This window comes from Rhineura floridana, chromosome 17 (genome assembly GCF_030035675.1).
Source record: "Rhineura floridana isolate rRhiFlo1 chromosome 17, rRhiFlo1.hap2, whole genome shotgun sequence".
NCBI classification, from domain to species: Eukaryota; Metazoa; Chordata; class Lepidosauria; order Squamata; family Rhineuridae; genus Rhineura; species Rhineura floridana.
Genome location: NC_084496.1, coordinates 21,818,415 through 21,834,755, shown reverse-complemented (window position 1 = coordinate 21,834,755; position 16,341 = coordinate 21,818,415). Strand labels below are relative to the sequence as shown.

At 46.2% G+C, this 16,341-nt stretch overlaps 1 non-coding gene across 1 annotated transcript; it reads right to left on the bottom strand.

Moving 5' to 3' along the window:
• Positions 1 to 364: 364 nt before the first annotated feature.
• On the bottom strand, positions 365 to 483 carry LOC133372144 (5S ribosomal RNA). The gene has a single exon (XR_009759455.1). It is a non-coding gene; the product is annotated as a 5S ribosomal RNA (ribosomal RNA).
• Positions 484 to 16,341: the final 15,858 nt, after the last annotated feature.

Sequence of the window (16,341 nt, the reverse complement as noted above, 5' to 3'; positions counted from 1 at the left end):
TGTAGGCCCCTTCCAACTCTACTATTCCATGAGTCTAAGAAACCTTGCAGGCTGACCATCCTCATCTGGTTGGCCACTGTAAGAATAGGATTCTGGAGTAGGTGTGACCCTGAGAACATCAGAACATTTTTTCTGATGTTCTTGGGACAGGGGCGGGGAACCTTAGGCCCAGGGACTAACTGTGGCCCTCCAGGCCTCTTTTTCTGGCTCTTGGGTTTCTCCCCAGGCCCCACCCTTTTGTCGTTGTGATATGCCTTCAAGTCAATTATGACTTATGATGACCTTATGCATCTTTTGGGGGGTATATTCATAGGGTTTTCATGGTAAGAGGTATTCAGAGGTGGTGTACCATTTCCTTCCTCTAAGCCTACAGCACCCGGTATTCACAGGCGGTCTTCCATCCAAATACTAACCAGGCCTGACCCTGCTAAGCTTCCGAGATCAGACGAGATCGGGCGTGCTCAGGGTAGTATGGCCGTAGGCCACACCCCTTGCCAATCCTGAAGCCCTCCTTTCTTGAGCATTATTTTTTGTCTGACTGGAATGTATCCTTGCACTCTGATGATGCTTCTCACCTGCCCAGATGGAGACTAGAAAGTAGTGTGGGAATGTGTATAGAAACTAGCCTGGTGCACAAAGGGTCAGATTCACTTTCCTGCTCCGCCCCCTTTTGCCCCTGGCCCCACCCACTGGCGTGCGACAAGGGCCTAGAAGGTTCCCTGTCTCTGCCTTAGGATATCAGTGCTGAGATATTCCCCTCTTTGCAGAAATGGTTTCCAGAAGCCCTCGAACGGAGGCTTTGAAATGTCTTGAAGGGAGATGCAAGGCAAGGCTGGTGCGATGACAGAACATGGGAAGGGGTGGGAGGCACGCCTTCGTATTTGCAAACAACGGTCATGCAGAAAAAGTCCTTGTCGGGGGGAAAGCAGTTGGGGGGATACAGGGAGGTGATTGTCCCTGGAGGCTTTCATGTCAGGGACCTGAGATTTGATGGAAACTGGCAGTCTGGATTGTGGAGTTCTTGGAAGGAGCCTTTTAAAAAGAAGCTAACCTCCGGATACACTCTCCAGACACCTATGCAGATGTCAGATGTGCACCCACCTGAAGAAGGAAAGGGGGAGGAAATAACACACACATCCCGGGGCAGGAGGTAAGAGAGAGGCCTGGGCAACAAACAAGGATTCAGTTCATCAGCATCCGATTGTCGGATAGAGACAGGCAACACATTTTGCTGTGTTTCAGTTCTCATGTTGTTTCAGAAAGTGCAAATTGGATAAATTCGGCTTTAAATGCAAACTGAATTGAATTTCTCCTCCATCCCTGTCCCATATACACCCAAACTGATCACTATGCTCTGCAGGTGAGGGCCTCCTGCAGATAGCATCTTATCAGGAGATCAGTTCTGAATAATATAGGAATTGGGCCTTTAGTGTTGTGGCTCAAATTCCTATCCCTTGAGATCCCCTCCTATTAAATATTAGACAGGTACCATCTCTGTTGTCTTTTCTGTGCCTAATGAAGGCCTTCCTCATTCAGCAAGCCTTCTAGGAGGAGGTCTCCCCCAGTCTGCATCTAGATTGGAATTGCTTTGCCTACTGTAGTTTTTAGATGTTCTAGTTGTTTAAATGCTTACAGTTTTCCCATCCTGGGCTCCTTTGGGAGGAAAGGTGAGATATAAATTTAAGCAAAAAACTAAACAACAGCACACATATACTCACCAGATCATTTGGAAAGTTCTCCACATGCAGCAAAATAAGGAGGGAAGAAATCTGCTTTGGGTCATTCAGCAAGTTTGGAAAGGTCGACTGCACAGAGCTGTAGCAGCACCTCAACTGTGGATCTCATTGACAGTTGAAGAGCATTTGGCCTCATTGCTGTTGGCTTTCTGATGTCTCATGAGCCAAGACATGGGAAGGGCCACAGCACAAATGCTGAGCACCTGCTTTGCATGCAAAAGGTCCTAGGTTCAGTCCCCAGCATCTCCAGGTAGGGCTGGGAGAGAACTCCTACCAATCCGTGCAGTCATTACTGAGGTAGATGGATCCATGGTCTGACTTAGTATGAGTCAGCTTCCTAGATTTCATTTTTGGGAAGAGCCATAGCTCAGTGGTAGAGCATCTGCTTTGCATGCAGAAGGTCTCAAGTTCAATCCCCAGGATCTCCAGGTAGGGCTAGGAATACCCCCTGTCTGAAACCCTGGAGAGATGCTGCCAATCATTGTGGACAATACTGAGCTACATAGACGAACTGGGTGACACAGTACCATAAAGCTTCATGAGATAGGGATATATATATATTTTTAAAAACAAACAAAGGTCCATCTTGCTCACTATTTTCAACACAATGCATGGAAGTTTTGAGTCAAAGCTTCTTTTGCAGAATGAGGAGCTGGTGGCATCCAGAGCTTGGAAAAGTTACTTTTTGAACTACAACTCTCATCAGCCCAATCCAGTGGCCATGCTGGCTGGGGCTGATGGGAGTTGTAGTTCAAAAAAGTAACTTTTCCACACTCTGGTGGCATCTCTCTGTTGCACTTAGACACCACCACTACAACTTGTCTGGGGACAACACCACACCTTCTCATTCAGTAGTTGTCAGGTGGTTGACATGGAAGCAATAAGATTCCTTCAGATGCCCTAAGGCATCTTGAGGCCAGATGCAACCCTCCAGGCCTCTCTTCCTCTCGACAGTCCTGCTCTTTGCCCTCATTGAATGCTTTTGCCTGGCTGGAATGTGCCCCTGAACTGTGGTCATGCCTCTTGCTTGCTGGAAGTACAACAGCCAGGATCATTCAGGTAATAACCTAAGGTTACTATGGTTATTTTGTTGACAGTTTGCCAACCAAGATGGATGGTGGTGGAGGAGTTGTTGCCTAGCAACTAGCCAGAATGGCATGATCCTCACTGACTTAACTCGTGCTCTTATTGGCTGTGTAGTTCTGAGGAAGTTTTCCCCTGTGTGCTTAGTTGTTAAATATCTTCCTGCTATGAACAAGGCCTGAACCGTGTACATAAGACCAAAAAAGCTCTCTCTGATTCTCCTCAAGTTGTACCCTGGTCTTGCTCAGGTTCCCTCAGTGAAGTACTACAGCATTTATTTTCTCTCTGGACTCCATCTGCTTTATTCGTGTCACTCTGTTCGCATTGCTCACCTGGTCAGGGAATGAAGAGAGGAAGGGCCGTAGCTCAGTGGAAGAGCATCTGCTTTGCATGCAGAAGGTCCCAGGTTCAATCCCCGCCATCTCTGGAAAGACTTCCCAACCTGAAACCCTGAAAAGCTGCTGCCAGTCAATGTAGATAATACTGAGTAAATGGATCGCTGGCCTGGTTCAATATTAGGAAGCACCCCATGTTCCCCTTATAATAAAATAAATAAATAAATAAGAGAGAAGGGTACTGTACAAGCCTCTGATTTTGATAAGGCTGCTGTCACATCCACTGCTCTGCCCACTTTTTGCCTCTGGTACCAGCCACCCCTGCTATGCTGCTATTGGAAGGTTTCTCGCAAGGTTATGAAGCCCTCTGCTTGAAAAACGATCACTCCTGATCTGAACCCTCAGGTTGTCCTGGCTCTCCTGTCCGAGTTCTGGTTTGCCAGCAATGTAAAAGCCCTAAGTGGTTTGGGGCCAGTGTACCTCAAGGGCCACCTTCTCCCCCATATAAACCTGCCCAGATATTAAGATCTTTCTCAGTGGCTTTTCTTTTACACACACACAGCCTTCAGAGATGGGTCTTCCTCAGTTGTGGTGTTGTATCTCTGCAAGGAGACTCACCTGGCTTTGAATCCAATATCCTTTCTGCACCATTTTGTTGTTGTTGTGTGCCGATTATGACTCACGATGACCTTACGAATCAGCGGCCTCCAATAGCATCCGTTACAAGCCACCCTGTTCAGATCTTGTAATAGGAGGACCTTTTTATTCAACCAGGCTTTCGAGAATGTGTGTTGATCGGATTGTGCTCTTAACCAGGTGTAACACTAGCACATTTCATCTGACACTGCTCTGCACTTTGTATCGCTTTGTTCTCCAAAAGCCTCCGGGCTCCAGGGTTGGATAAAAAAAGGGTCCACATAAACATCAGTATGAGATTTCCTTACATTTATTTATATATTACATTCACATCCACTTTCCTCCAAGGAGCTCATGGTGGCATGCATGGTTGTACAAGAATAAACCTACAATGTATGAGGGTCCAAACAGAAGTACAACAACAACAAAAACAATAGAAAAGGTTGATGTTATTGATATTAGTGGTTACAACTTTATTGTAAGAATGTTGCAGTCATGTAGGAAGTTGTATTTACAGCCAGAAACCATCTGTTGTAAGCAGCCTTGGACATTGATTGTTAGAGGGATTTAACAGTTGCAAAACAAATTGTCGTATGGAAACAGCCGTACATGTCAATCGTAAGAGGGATTCTACCCTCTTAAAAGAACTTATTATCACTCCTGCCAAGGATAGCACATCTATAACAAGATCTGAGGAAGACTTCTAGTTGAAACGGATTTGTATCTACTAACGTGCCATTATTCACGAGTACTTTATAGACTTATTTTTTTCTCTTTTGGACTTCATTGCACTTTGTATCTTTGTATTATCATTACTGAGTTCAATTTGGAACCTTTTTGTATATTGTGGCTCTTTACTATTCTCATTATACATGGTTTTACTTCTCCTCATTTTATCTCCGTAACAGCCCTGTAAGAGAGAGATTCGCCCAAGTCTACCCAGGGAGCTTCATGTCTGACTTGGAATTTGAACCTTGGTCTCCCAGGGTCCAACATTCTAACCACTACACCACACTAGGGATGTGCTAGAATTCCTCCTGATTCAGATTCAGTACCAAGTTTTCCATCAATTTGCGTATTCTCTATCTTTGCATATCAGATTTTTATGTAGCAATTTTCCACAGCTGTCTTCAAAACCTGATTTTAAAAAAAAACAAAGTTCCATCTCTAAATTATCATTATTAAGAATAATACTAACATCATTTTTTTTAAAAGAGAAAAATACAGATCAGTAAAAGCAGCGACTAGCAGACAAAGAACAAACTTGAATCAATACAGGCCGGTTAGGTCAACAAAATGCTTTTGAACCAGCACCGGCCGACAGATCTCATCCTGACACCACACTTGCACACATATGAGAATCAAGGACCTCTATAGAAGAACACAGGTTCAGGCTTGCTCAGTAGAGCGCTCATTTGGGTGCCTTTGGGGGAGAACAACATGAGAGTTGCTTCTAAGGTAGCTGAGTTCCAGCCCTCCCCCCCCCAAAAAAAAATCATACCTGGGAGAATGTGGTGGGTGGCTTGAGACAGGGCAGGTTTTTCTCACTTCTAGTTAGAGAATCACACCATACTCATGACTGGATATGCACTTCAGCAGCTTGATGTCATGTTCTGGTCTAATGCTGGATGCCACAGAGGAAGAGGTGAGGCCAGGTTAAAGGCTCCTAGACTACACACAGCTCCAAATGAACAACTTGCTCCAGCAAAGTTTGGGGCAGACTGAGGCTTTTAATGCTTCTGTCTCCAGCCTACGTCCTCCAGGCTCCACCCCCTTGAGAGAACTTCAGAGCCCTAAAGGGCCAACCCTCTGGCCTGAAGATGGGCACTCCTCCTCTGTTCCATAGCCTCCCTACTGGTGTACTTCCTGCGCTACCAGGTTGGTGATGTGGGGGGTAGGCATTGGGTTCTTCAGGCTCAGGGGAAGGTGCCTGTGAGGGTCTGGGCTCTGGCTAAATAGGTTCTGGTGGTCTGGGAGTTTCCTCTGGGGATCCTGTCCAATAGTCTCAGATGCAATCGTTTCCCTATCTTCAGGAGTCAGCTCTGAGCCCCGACTAACTCCATATCTGGTGCCCTTGCAGCTTCTGACTCTGTGTTCAGATCATTGCTGGATACTGGGGTGGATACTTGCACTGCTGTCTTAAAGTAGAGCAATATGAGGATCTTGAATTTTTCTTTGGCATGGACTCAAATCCAAGCCAGAGAAGAATTTCTGGCTCACCTAAATGTAGTTTCCCCAAAGCCACCAGAGCCTCTGGAGCAGCCTTTCCCAACCAGTGTGCCTCCAGATGTTGTTGGACCACAACTCCCATCAGCCTTAGCTAGCATTGCCAATGGTCAGGAAAGATGGGAATTGTGGTCCACCAACATCTGGAGGCACGCTGGTTGGGAAAGGCTGCTCTGGAGCATCCTGGGGCCAGGTGTCTGCTGGAGAGGGGAGGGTAAGGCCTCCCACCTTCCCTCTCACAGAGGATGGAATACTGATGTTACCATGGTCAACCCCAATTAGTGCTATTTCAAGGGAAGAGGGGGCTAGGGAATTGGGGGTGCAATGGAAGGAGGCTTGGCAGGATGGGAGGAAGGTTGCGATTGAAGAGATTTTGTGGGATGTAGTTCAGGGAAAATTTGCATTGGCTCAGAATGGAAGAGAGCCATTTCCTGACTTTGTTGGGGGGCACAGTTTGGCTTATTTCTGAGACAATCTGATGTGAAGTAGTGGGGGGGAAGAAGGAGCTCATTGTCACTAGCTCTACGGCAGTAGTTGCCCCACCCAGGTGGGATTTGCAGTGTGCTTCCCCCTCCTGCAGTCACAGAACCCTAATTGCAACAGAAGCAGAATGGTGAGGACAGAGATTCCTTCCCTTTCAGTTTGTCTAGTTTGGATCCCCATAGATCCCTTTCCCTGCTGCTGCTCTGAGGAACAACTTAGGGTTCTGCACCACAAGGGAAAGCCCATGACATGGAGGAAGGTCTTCTCGGCTGTGGTGCCTCAGCAAATCCCTCCTCCTTGCGATAAGACAAGTGCCATCATTATTTGCATTTTGGAGCTGTCTAAAAAGACATCTGTTTGCCAGGCCTTTGCAGGGAGCTGAGGGTATCTTTCCATTGGCTGCAGCGGTTTTCTTCTGCATTGTTATCATTGCATTGGTATTTCGGCTGAGGTTTATCCATAATCCAAAATTTCATTACATTGTTTTGTACTGTTTTATGACATACTCCACCTTGGGATCTGTGGAGGGCAGGACTAAATAAACAAGCAAATAAACAAGCATTGAGGCTCTGTTGGAAGATTCCGAATGCATGATATGGCAACAGTGGCTCTTTGCAAGAGCAGAAGTGGATCTGCTCTCATAATGTCCATACCCCTTTTCTCTGCTTATTGTTAATTCTAACTTAAGACCAAAGGTGAACAGAATTCAGGCTTGCAAGATCTAGTTTGTTTTGTTTTACTTGAAGACTGAGATCCACCAACCAACCAGAGCTTCATGCAAAAAGACATACATCCAGAATTAAAGAATTCTGAGCCCGAGGATTTGCTTTGAGTCCCCAAACTGAAAAGAACTCACATTCCTTACAAACATTAAAAAAGAAATCTTGGTTAGCACTACCACCGACAAGCTGGCCACTTTCTTCATTTCAGTCGCATGATTTGGTGGGTGGGGAGTCACTTTGTTATACCCATTGTTAAATGACTGGGAATCAATACTCCTTGCTGATCTAATTCAAGCACCCAGAGATCTATTAGTAGATCGCCGTCTACCTACTGTCTGTCCCTGCTTTAGACTGACAGCCTTGACAGGTCCACTTGCCTGCTCAGACTTCCTTTGACTATTTCAGTACAAATCTGTCTCAAGGAAAAATAGTAATACATTGGCTGATTAGTTCTGCCAGTTTTGGTGTACACTTGTGCGCGCACGCAACAATATTATTAGTTGCTCTAAATAAAGGAAGAATTACCACTGTGTTCAATTAGCTTGTGCATTTTTGGAAGCGGCAACTATTTTCTGTCCTCCTCCCTACCTCCATCTCCCAACTTCCTATTCCTGCAATATCCATGTTTAAAAAAAAAAAAAAAAAGCTCAGACCACACTCAGTGCTTTGCAGCGGAGACTGAAACTCTGCAGCAAAACCCAGAGAGGTTCCCTTTTTTCCCCAAATCATAGAGTGCCATCTATGCAAAAGAAAAGGGATTTGCCGAAACACAGCTGATCAAGAGGTAGAGGCTTTATGCCTGCAGGATACTTTGCAGCAGGGCCTCTTAGATTCTGTAGATGATTTATTGAGGGAGGGGGAGTCTAACTGAAAAATGAATGTGTAATGAAAGGAAGATGATTCATCAATAGCACACTGGGCAAAGCTTTTCTGATAAGCTGCAAGCTTTGATTTGTAAATGAATTGCAAGGAGCCACTTTTAATTGGTGAGGTTGTGGATGTTAGTGTCTGCTGGAAGACCGCTGGTCTGTAGGCCAGTTCCATTATGCAGGGCTACTTGAGAATGCATCATGAATAAGGATAGACTTCTCTGAAAATCAAACTTATCTACATAGATTTCCCCCTTCATTTCCATCTCAGTCTTTGATTTTGATGAAAAGCAAGAGGGTTTTTTTGGTCAAGTCTGCTGAAAAATACCTGAACAATTCCTGCATATATGCATGCATTATTATATGCACTTTTGTAATAATTAAACATACTATCATGCACATATACACTCCAGGTTTCCTAAAATAACCACCAGATACATGCAACAGTGCATTTAGATGTATATCAATACTTATATATTAATGCCTGTAAAATTATGCTGCAAAAATATATATAATATATGCATGTGCTTTCCCCCCCCCCCCATATAATTCTGCATATAATTAGTTGGGCTTTTTATTTTTTTAAAAAAACAGCCGTGCATGAGGAGTGGCTTGAACATAAGCAGGTGCCCATTTCATGATGTGGTTCAATGCAGGCAAAACTGAACTGGATCAGAACTACCACTTTGGGGCATAAACCCCTTAAAATATCCCCCATCCCAAGTCATGGAAAAAAGAGACAGCATTGGAGACTCCCTGGTCCTATCATGCTTCAGAAGAGCCCTGCTGGATCAAACAAAGGGTCCATCTAGTCCAGCATCTTTTCCCTATGTCAAGCTGAGAAGCTGAGCCCAAAGGCACAGGGCTTCACAATACGGGCAGTTTTATTTTTCAGTCCCTTTCCTAATAACCCCTAGTGTGGAATTGGCTTTTCTCACACTTGCAATACACTGAGTTGATGTTTCCATTGAGCTGTCCATTGCAACCCGAGTATCTTTTCCCTGGTTAGTCACTGCAGGTCAGAACCCATCAGCGTATATGTGAAATTAGATGATGGTGGTGGTGATTATGATAATTATAATCATAATGAAGACAGGAGTCTAGGGAACTGACTTACCCTGAGTCAGAGCATTGGTTCATCTAGGTCAGAATTGTCTGCACTGATCAGCAGTGACTCTCCAGAGTTCCAGGTGGGGACTCTACCAGTCCTACCCAGAGATGCCAGGGACTGAATGTGGAATCTTCTTCGTACAAAGTAGATGGTCTGCCACTGAGCTGCAGTTCACTCTTGGCCAGGCTCAGCCTCCAAACCAGGTCTGAGCCTTTTTGGGGGGGGGGGTGGAGGAAGCAGGGTTGGCCAGTCTCAGGATTCCTTCTGAAATTTCAGAGTGTTTTCCCCCTCCTTCTTGGGGTCTCCAGAGAGAGGACGAAAATCTCAGGCTGGACAGAGAAAAGGGGGAACAGGCTCTTCTCGCTGTGCTTGAGAACTTTTTCTATTAGCTCCCTCCTTCGTCATGTCCTGCAGGCTCCATGCTGAGCCAGAAGGGAAATCCAGTTCATGTTCTTTGACCTTGATCTGTCTCTCATGCAGGAGGCCACAGGTTCAATTCACAACATCTCCGGGTAAGGCTAGAAAAGGCCCCCAGTCTGAAACCCTGGACAGCTGCTGCCAGTCAGTGTAGACAATACTGAGCTAGGTGGGCCAATGGTCTGACACGGTATAAGGCTGCTTCCTATGTTCCTAACCCAATATTCAGGAGCCTGCCATTTGCTGAGGCCTGAAAGCTCCGCCCTCCTTGCTCAATGCCAACCTAAGAGGCACCATCCCTTAGATTTCCCCTCCTGAATGTCAAACGCAGAGCCCTAGGCAGCAGCTATGCCCTGGCCTTGTTTGTCCTGTCCTCAGTGGGAAACGGCTCGTAGAACAAGGCAGCCAGATTCTCAGCACCTTGGACAGCTCCAAGTTCAGTTGCTTCAATGAGAAATGGAAACAGATGGTGGTCTTATATCAGGGTTTTGGAAATTGTGGCCTTCATATAGTTCCTGGACATCATCCCTGCTGGCTAGAACTATTGGAAGTTGGAGTTCAATAAGATCTGGAGATCCACCTGCTCCTCATCCCTGCCACATCACTTCCTCTGTCTAGATTGACCTTCCTAGGGTTCACACGTCCACACATTGAAAGATTGTGGCTTCTCAATAGGACAGCTACCTGGACTGGAAGTGAGCACTTTAATGCCTCTCAGTGGCACGTCTCCTGTGTTGTTGGGCAGGCATTGCACAGGGAGTGGAAGGTGCTATGGAGAAGGGCTGTAGCTCAATGGTAGAGCATCTGCTTTGCACGCAGAAGGTCCCAGATAGGGTTAAAAGCAACCCTGCTCTGGATACTGGAGAGTTGCTACCAGACAATATACAGTAGACAATCCCCAGCTAGATGGGCCAATGGTCTGAATCAGTATAAGACTTCTTCCTATGGTCATAAGCCTCTTGACTCCTCTGGTGAATTGAATTTGGGGGGGGGTAGCATCTGTGAGAAACCTGGCTCAAGTTTCAGAGGCTCATAACCGTCCACCTTGGGTTCACAATCGGGAACCCGGTTGTTTTTTTCTGCTTGTGTGCTGATGGCCATGAATTCAGGACCAGCCCAAGACATTTTGCTCCTCGAGGCGAAGAACAAAACAGCAACCTTGGCACAGATGCCAACTGGACTGGCAATCGAACCTTACTTCAACACGGAAAATGGGATAATGTTCTCCACCACACCTGAAGGCTAGAGTACGTGATGCAAGACAAAGCACATGCAGCTCTATCCTCCAATGCCTTGCTGCTGTTCTCCATCCTCATCTTCTGTCACCTGATGCTGCTGTGTTACTCTAATGGTAGGCTGGCCCTGCACAGACTCAAGTGGCTTCTCCTCCATCTCCAAAGCCCGGCTCTTGCTTAATGCCAGGCCATGACGGTGTGGCTCTCTGGTCCTCATCCTGGTGTCTCTCCATGCCAGATTGCCCATTCCTCCTCTGTATCCCTCCTTGATCCCCCCTGCCTGCCCTGATCAATGCCAGCACCCTCACTCTAGCCCAGGAGTAGTCAATGTAATGCCCCCCAGATGTCATGGCTGCCATCAGTCCTAGCCAGCCTGGCCAGTGGTCAAGGACCATTGGGACTGGTGGGGCAGAAGGCAGAGAGCCCAATAACAAGTGCTTCCAGAGTCAATGATAGGCTTAGCCAGAGTCAATCACAGGCAAAGCCAACTCATTCTAGTTTTGTAAGTAAGAAAGCAGGCAGGTTGGGGCTAGCTGATCGTCTGGGGTTGGTGGGGCAGTGCCCTATTCTCCCTCATGGACTAGCCTCTACTGGAGGGGTGTTGAGTCTCACAATATCCGGAGGGTGATGTGTTGGCTACCTCGCTGCCAACCCCTCTTCGAACAGACTTCTCAGCTCAGCTCTTGGTTTGCAGTTGACTCTGCCAATGAAACAGCAAGAGCGTGGCTTGCTTAATCTCCCAATTAAACCAATTAATGCTTGCAGCCTTGCAAATGAGCTTGGTTTCATTTGTTTGCACGCTCAGCTGCACACTCTCTTTTTTTTCCTGAGCTGCCAACTCCAGTTCTTTCTCAGAGCACCAGAATGATGCAGTGTTGGGGAGCTGATCAAAAGCAGCTGTTGGCAAAATCAGCTCCATCTGATCTTTGTTTGAGAGTGGAGGCAGAATCAATCAGATGCCCCAGTGGCCCCGGTTCTGCCCACAATTCAGCAATGAAGGCATGCTGGGAAATACTCAAGTTGGCAGTCATGTTCTTTTCAAAGCTTGGCATGCTGGGAAGCTAAGTGGCAGCCACATCCTTTCCGAAGCACAGCATTCTGGGAAAGTGACTTGGAAACCAACGGACAGCCATGTCCATGCCACAGCATGGCATTCTGGGAAACTGAATGATAGTGAATGCTATGCGCTCCCCCCACCCCCACTGAAAGCAGCCATCAGTCTAGAGATGTAAGCATCTATCAATTTTGGTGCATCTCAGTTTCCATTTCCATTCTTAAGTTTAGTTCACTCCATTTCCACATCAGTTCTTAAAAAAAAAACTTTGTACACAATTTTGCTTTATACCTGCATTTTTGCAAGCCATTTCCCCTTAGGGTAATGCATTTGTAGATTCCTTTCCCTAAATACACACATTTTCATGTGCAGATATCCCTAATGTATGCTTTTTAAATGCTGGGACTGTGCACACATGACCCAATCTTCCCCATGGCTCCAATTGGGGGAAGCATCAGACCAACTCATCCTGGGTCGACCTAAGGGCCTTATAGCCATTCCTGAATAAGTTAGAGGGCAGGGCCAATGTTTAATTAGGGTTAAAGCAAAGCCTAATTAAACATGCAGCCAGGAGGGGGCTGGGGAAGGAGGTACTGCATCTCCTCCCCACCCCTGACCAAGAACAGGGATCAATTCTGCGGGGTGCTGTTTCATTAATGGATTTATTTCAGGAAAGCCACTTGTGAGTGAGCACCCTGCAAGGTTACAGCTGTCCAGCGGAGTCGTCCATCCTGAGCGGTGTTGCTTTGCTTGCAAACTAGCACCCGCACCCCACAGGATCACTGCTCATCAGCGGATGAGAGAAGCAGCAATCCTGTTGGGCGGCGCTCAGGCAGGAAGGAGAACCACAGCACTGGGCCCTCCGGCATGATGCCTGCCACTTCTTCCTGCCTGATGTCCTGCCCTCTGACAGCCCCAGGTTGCTCTGGACCATCCAATCTGACCCCAAGCGATGTGTGGATGTCACCCTAACTTGGCCAAGCCCCCCCCAAATGTCTGAATGAGCCCAATTTGGCTTGGGACTTGGTCAAATCCGGTGCACAGCCCTATTAAATATACATTTTTGGTTGGAGAACTGCATCACAAGAGTAAGAGAAGTACAAAGCTAGAAGGATAGCTGCGTGTGGTTTGCGTATTCGTCCAGCAAGTGCGAATTAATTCCTCCCCTCCCTCCCCACGCCATCCGTACTCAAGATAGACTGGCTGAACCCTATTACTCATGCACCTCATCTCCTGTTCCTGTGCTTGTTCCCGAGAATAAAGCTGCATGAATATGAATGGTCTGCTCTTCCAAAGCCAGCGTTCAAATCCAAGCTGACACTGTTGCCATCTGCCTAAGCAGCAATGAAATAACCCGAGAATGCACTGTGTAAATAGAACTTACTGAAAAGCAAAGCGGCTCTGAATCTCAAGGTTACCAATGCGGATATCACAGTAACAGGGGTAGCTTTTTTAAAAAAAAGTATGGTGCAACAGGAAGCAATAAATAAAGGATCAAGCTAAGGATATAATGCCGGGGGGAAAGGCCCTCGATTACTTTTACTCCCGGTTTCAAAAGAATTCCCTCCAGGCACAGTCATATACCCTTTGTCCATATAAAGATTTATTACACACACCAGACATCTTAACCCATACTTGTCCCAAAAAGGTCAGGGAAGAGAAAGGCATTTAGAGAAAACAAATAATACAGTTCCTATTACATTGAACATATTGTGGCACCCTCCTCACTTTCGTGAGTGGAACCAAGTTCCAGGGGTCATGCCTCTCAGGGGTTCCTCTGAATGACTGAGAGGAAAGGGGAATTTACAGAGTGGAGGTTTTGGGGGAGCCGTGGCTAAAATGCCTTCCATGGGACTCTGTCTGATACACTCCCAAGGTCAGACTCACCCTTTTTGGGTGATGAGCCTGGGGATTCACCACAAGAGGAGGAATTGTCCCCCAGAGGAACATAATCTACTGGAAGCACTTTGGCAAGAACAGCCTGTGGAACCAGTACAAGGATGTCACCTTCCCCTCCTCTGACTCAAAGGACTCCATCTCAGAGCCTCAATGCAACCGGATTCTCCCCCACTCAGTCATCTGCTGCAGAAGGATGGAGCCTCTAAATGAAGAGATACCTCTCAGCGAAGAACTGGCTACTGAGAGAGTATATATAAGGCTCAGCCTGAGAATGACTGCTGCTGAAACAACATCTGAGCTTGGCTCTCGTGCAGTATTCATTGGAGCCCTGCATGAAGCTGTCCAAGGTTGCCTAGCCTCTGCTGAGGCCAGTGATTGCATCAGAGCACTCTCCCTGAACGCCCCTCACCCTGCTGTCCATTCACTTGCTTTTTAAGTCTGCAAACCGAATGTATTTTTTTAATGGCCTGACGTGAGCATTCAGGATGTACAGAATGTTGAGGATTCAGAGTTTTTTGGGGGGGAGAGGAAAGCTTATAGTTAGGGCTGTGCACAGTCCCCCCTGACCCAACTCAGGGACCACCTGCTCTACAACAGGTCTATCCCCGAAGCAATTTGAGAGCGGGGCTAATGTTTACTTAGGATCTTAAAAACTCATTCAACATATAGCCACGGGGGGGGAGGAGTGTCTCCTCAGCTGCCGCCCCCGACCAAGGAGAGATTTCAGTCCTGCAGGCTGCTGCTTCACAAAAGCCTTCCCAAGGAAGCTGCCTTATACCCGGTCAGACCATTGATCCATCTATTGTCTACACTGACTGGCAGCACCTCGCTTGGTTTTTAAGCAGGATAGATTCCCAGGCCTACTTGGAGCTGTGGGGATTGACACTGAGACCTTCTGCATACATAGCAGATGCTCTGTGCAGACATGCTGGGCTCCTTTGTCAGGTAAAAATCCAAGTAGCCATAACAAAACAACAGCAACCTTGTAACTCAATATGTGAAGAAAGAATTAGCTGTTTCAAGAGAAAGAATAGACTACAAAGAACATAACAAAGTTGTTCCCCTCTTCCCTGAGCTAAGACCAGGTTGTGATGAACATTTCAGAACATTTGAACTAATTATTTATTAACCATTTTAAACTTAGCTAATTTTATGATGATCTGAATGTTTATATACATTCTTGCAAAGGTAAGATAATGCTTTCAGGGATGTATTTCATATTTTTACACTCTCTATTGCACTGGTTAGTTATATCGATTTTTCCCCCCAAATAAAGTTGTAATAAACAAAACAAAAAAAACTGTAGCAACAAAAAACTGCAGCTATGAAATGTTCAGGTGTGGGACTGGTTGTCATCTCCATAACCTGAGTTCCCTACCAGTATGCTGCAACGTTGTGTGGCAGTTCCCATTTGCTTCTATTGATTTCGACCCTTTCGATAACGCTTAAAGGTCTTCTGGGAAAAAAATGGATGGTGCATGTTGTCGTTCTCAAGGCACTGCTGCCATCTTGTGACTGCAGAGTAGAACTTGTGTGATGTCAAAAGAAAGATTTATTATGATTATTAAATTTATTACCCACCCTTCACCCAGAGGGCAGGTTACATCCATTTTAAAATGCAAAATTAAAAACATTCTACACAACATCACAGAAAGTAGGGTGATCCCTAAACATATGCATCTCAGGTGTCGAAGGCCAGGGTAAAGAGGTGCGTCTTCAGCATTCACTGAAAGTGGTACTCTGAAGTTGCCAGATGCACCTTAGTGCAGAGTTTGGAAAAGTTACTTTTTTGAACTACAACTCCCATCAGCCCCAGCCAGCATGGTCACTGGATTGGGCTGATGGGAGTTGTAGTTCAAAAAAGTAACTTTTCCAAGCTCTGAGTTCCACAACTTAGGGGCTGGCACAGATAATTCCCTCTTCCGGGCCACCACCCCATGAGCTTCCAAGGGTGGCAGAACTACCAAAAGGGTCCCCTCTGCTGATCTCAACACCTGACAGGATTTGTAGGGAAGGAGGTGATCTCTCAGATATTTGAGACCTAACTCTTGTAGGGCTTTAAAAACTAAAATATGCACATTGACCTGGGCCCAGAAATGAACTGGCAGCCACTGCAGCTGTTTTAAAACAGGGGTTATATGAATTCTAAAAGGAACCCCAGACAGAAAACTGGCTGCTGCTTTTTGGACCAGTTGAAATTTCCAAGTCATCTTCAAGGGCAGCCCCACATAGAGTGCATTGCAATAATCCATTCTGGAAGTTACCAGAGCATGGGGCACTGTGGCCAAGTCGTCTCTGTCCAAAAGGGACCAAAGCTGGCAAATCAAAAGACACTCCTAGACACTGAAGCCACCTGAACCTCCAGTGACAGTGTTGGATGATGGCTCTATAATCAAAGACAAATGTGATTTTCAGTTTCCAGACTGTGTTAGTCTGTTACAGCAGAATCAACAAGGAGTCAGACTCTTGGGCAATTGTCAGTGTTCACCTTCAAATATAGTTTGATGGGAGCAATCTATTCAGCGAAACAGGACT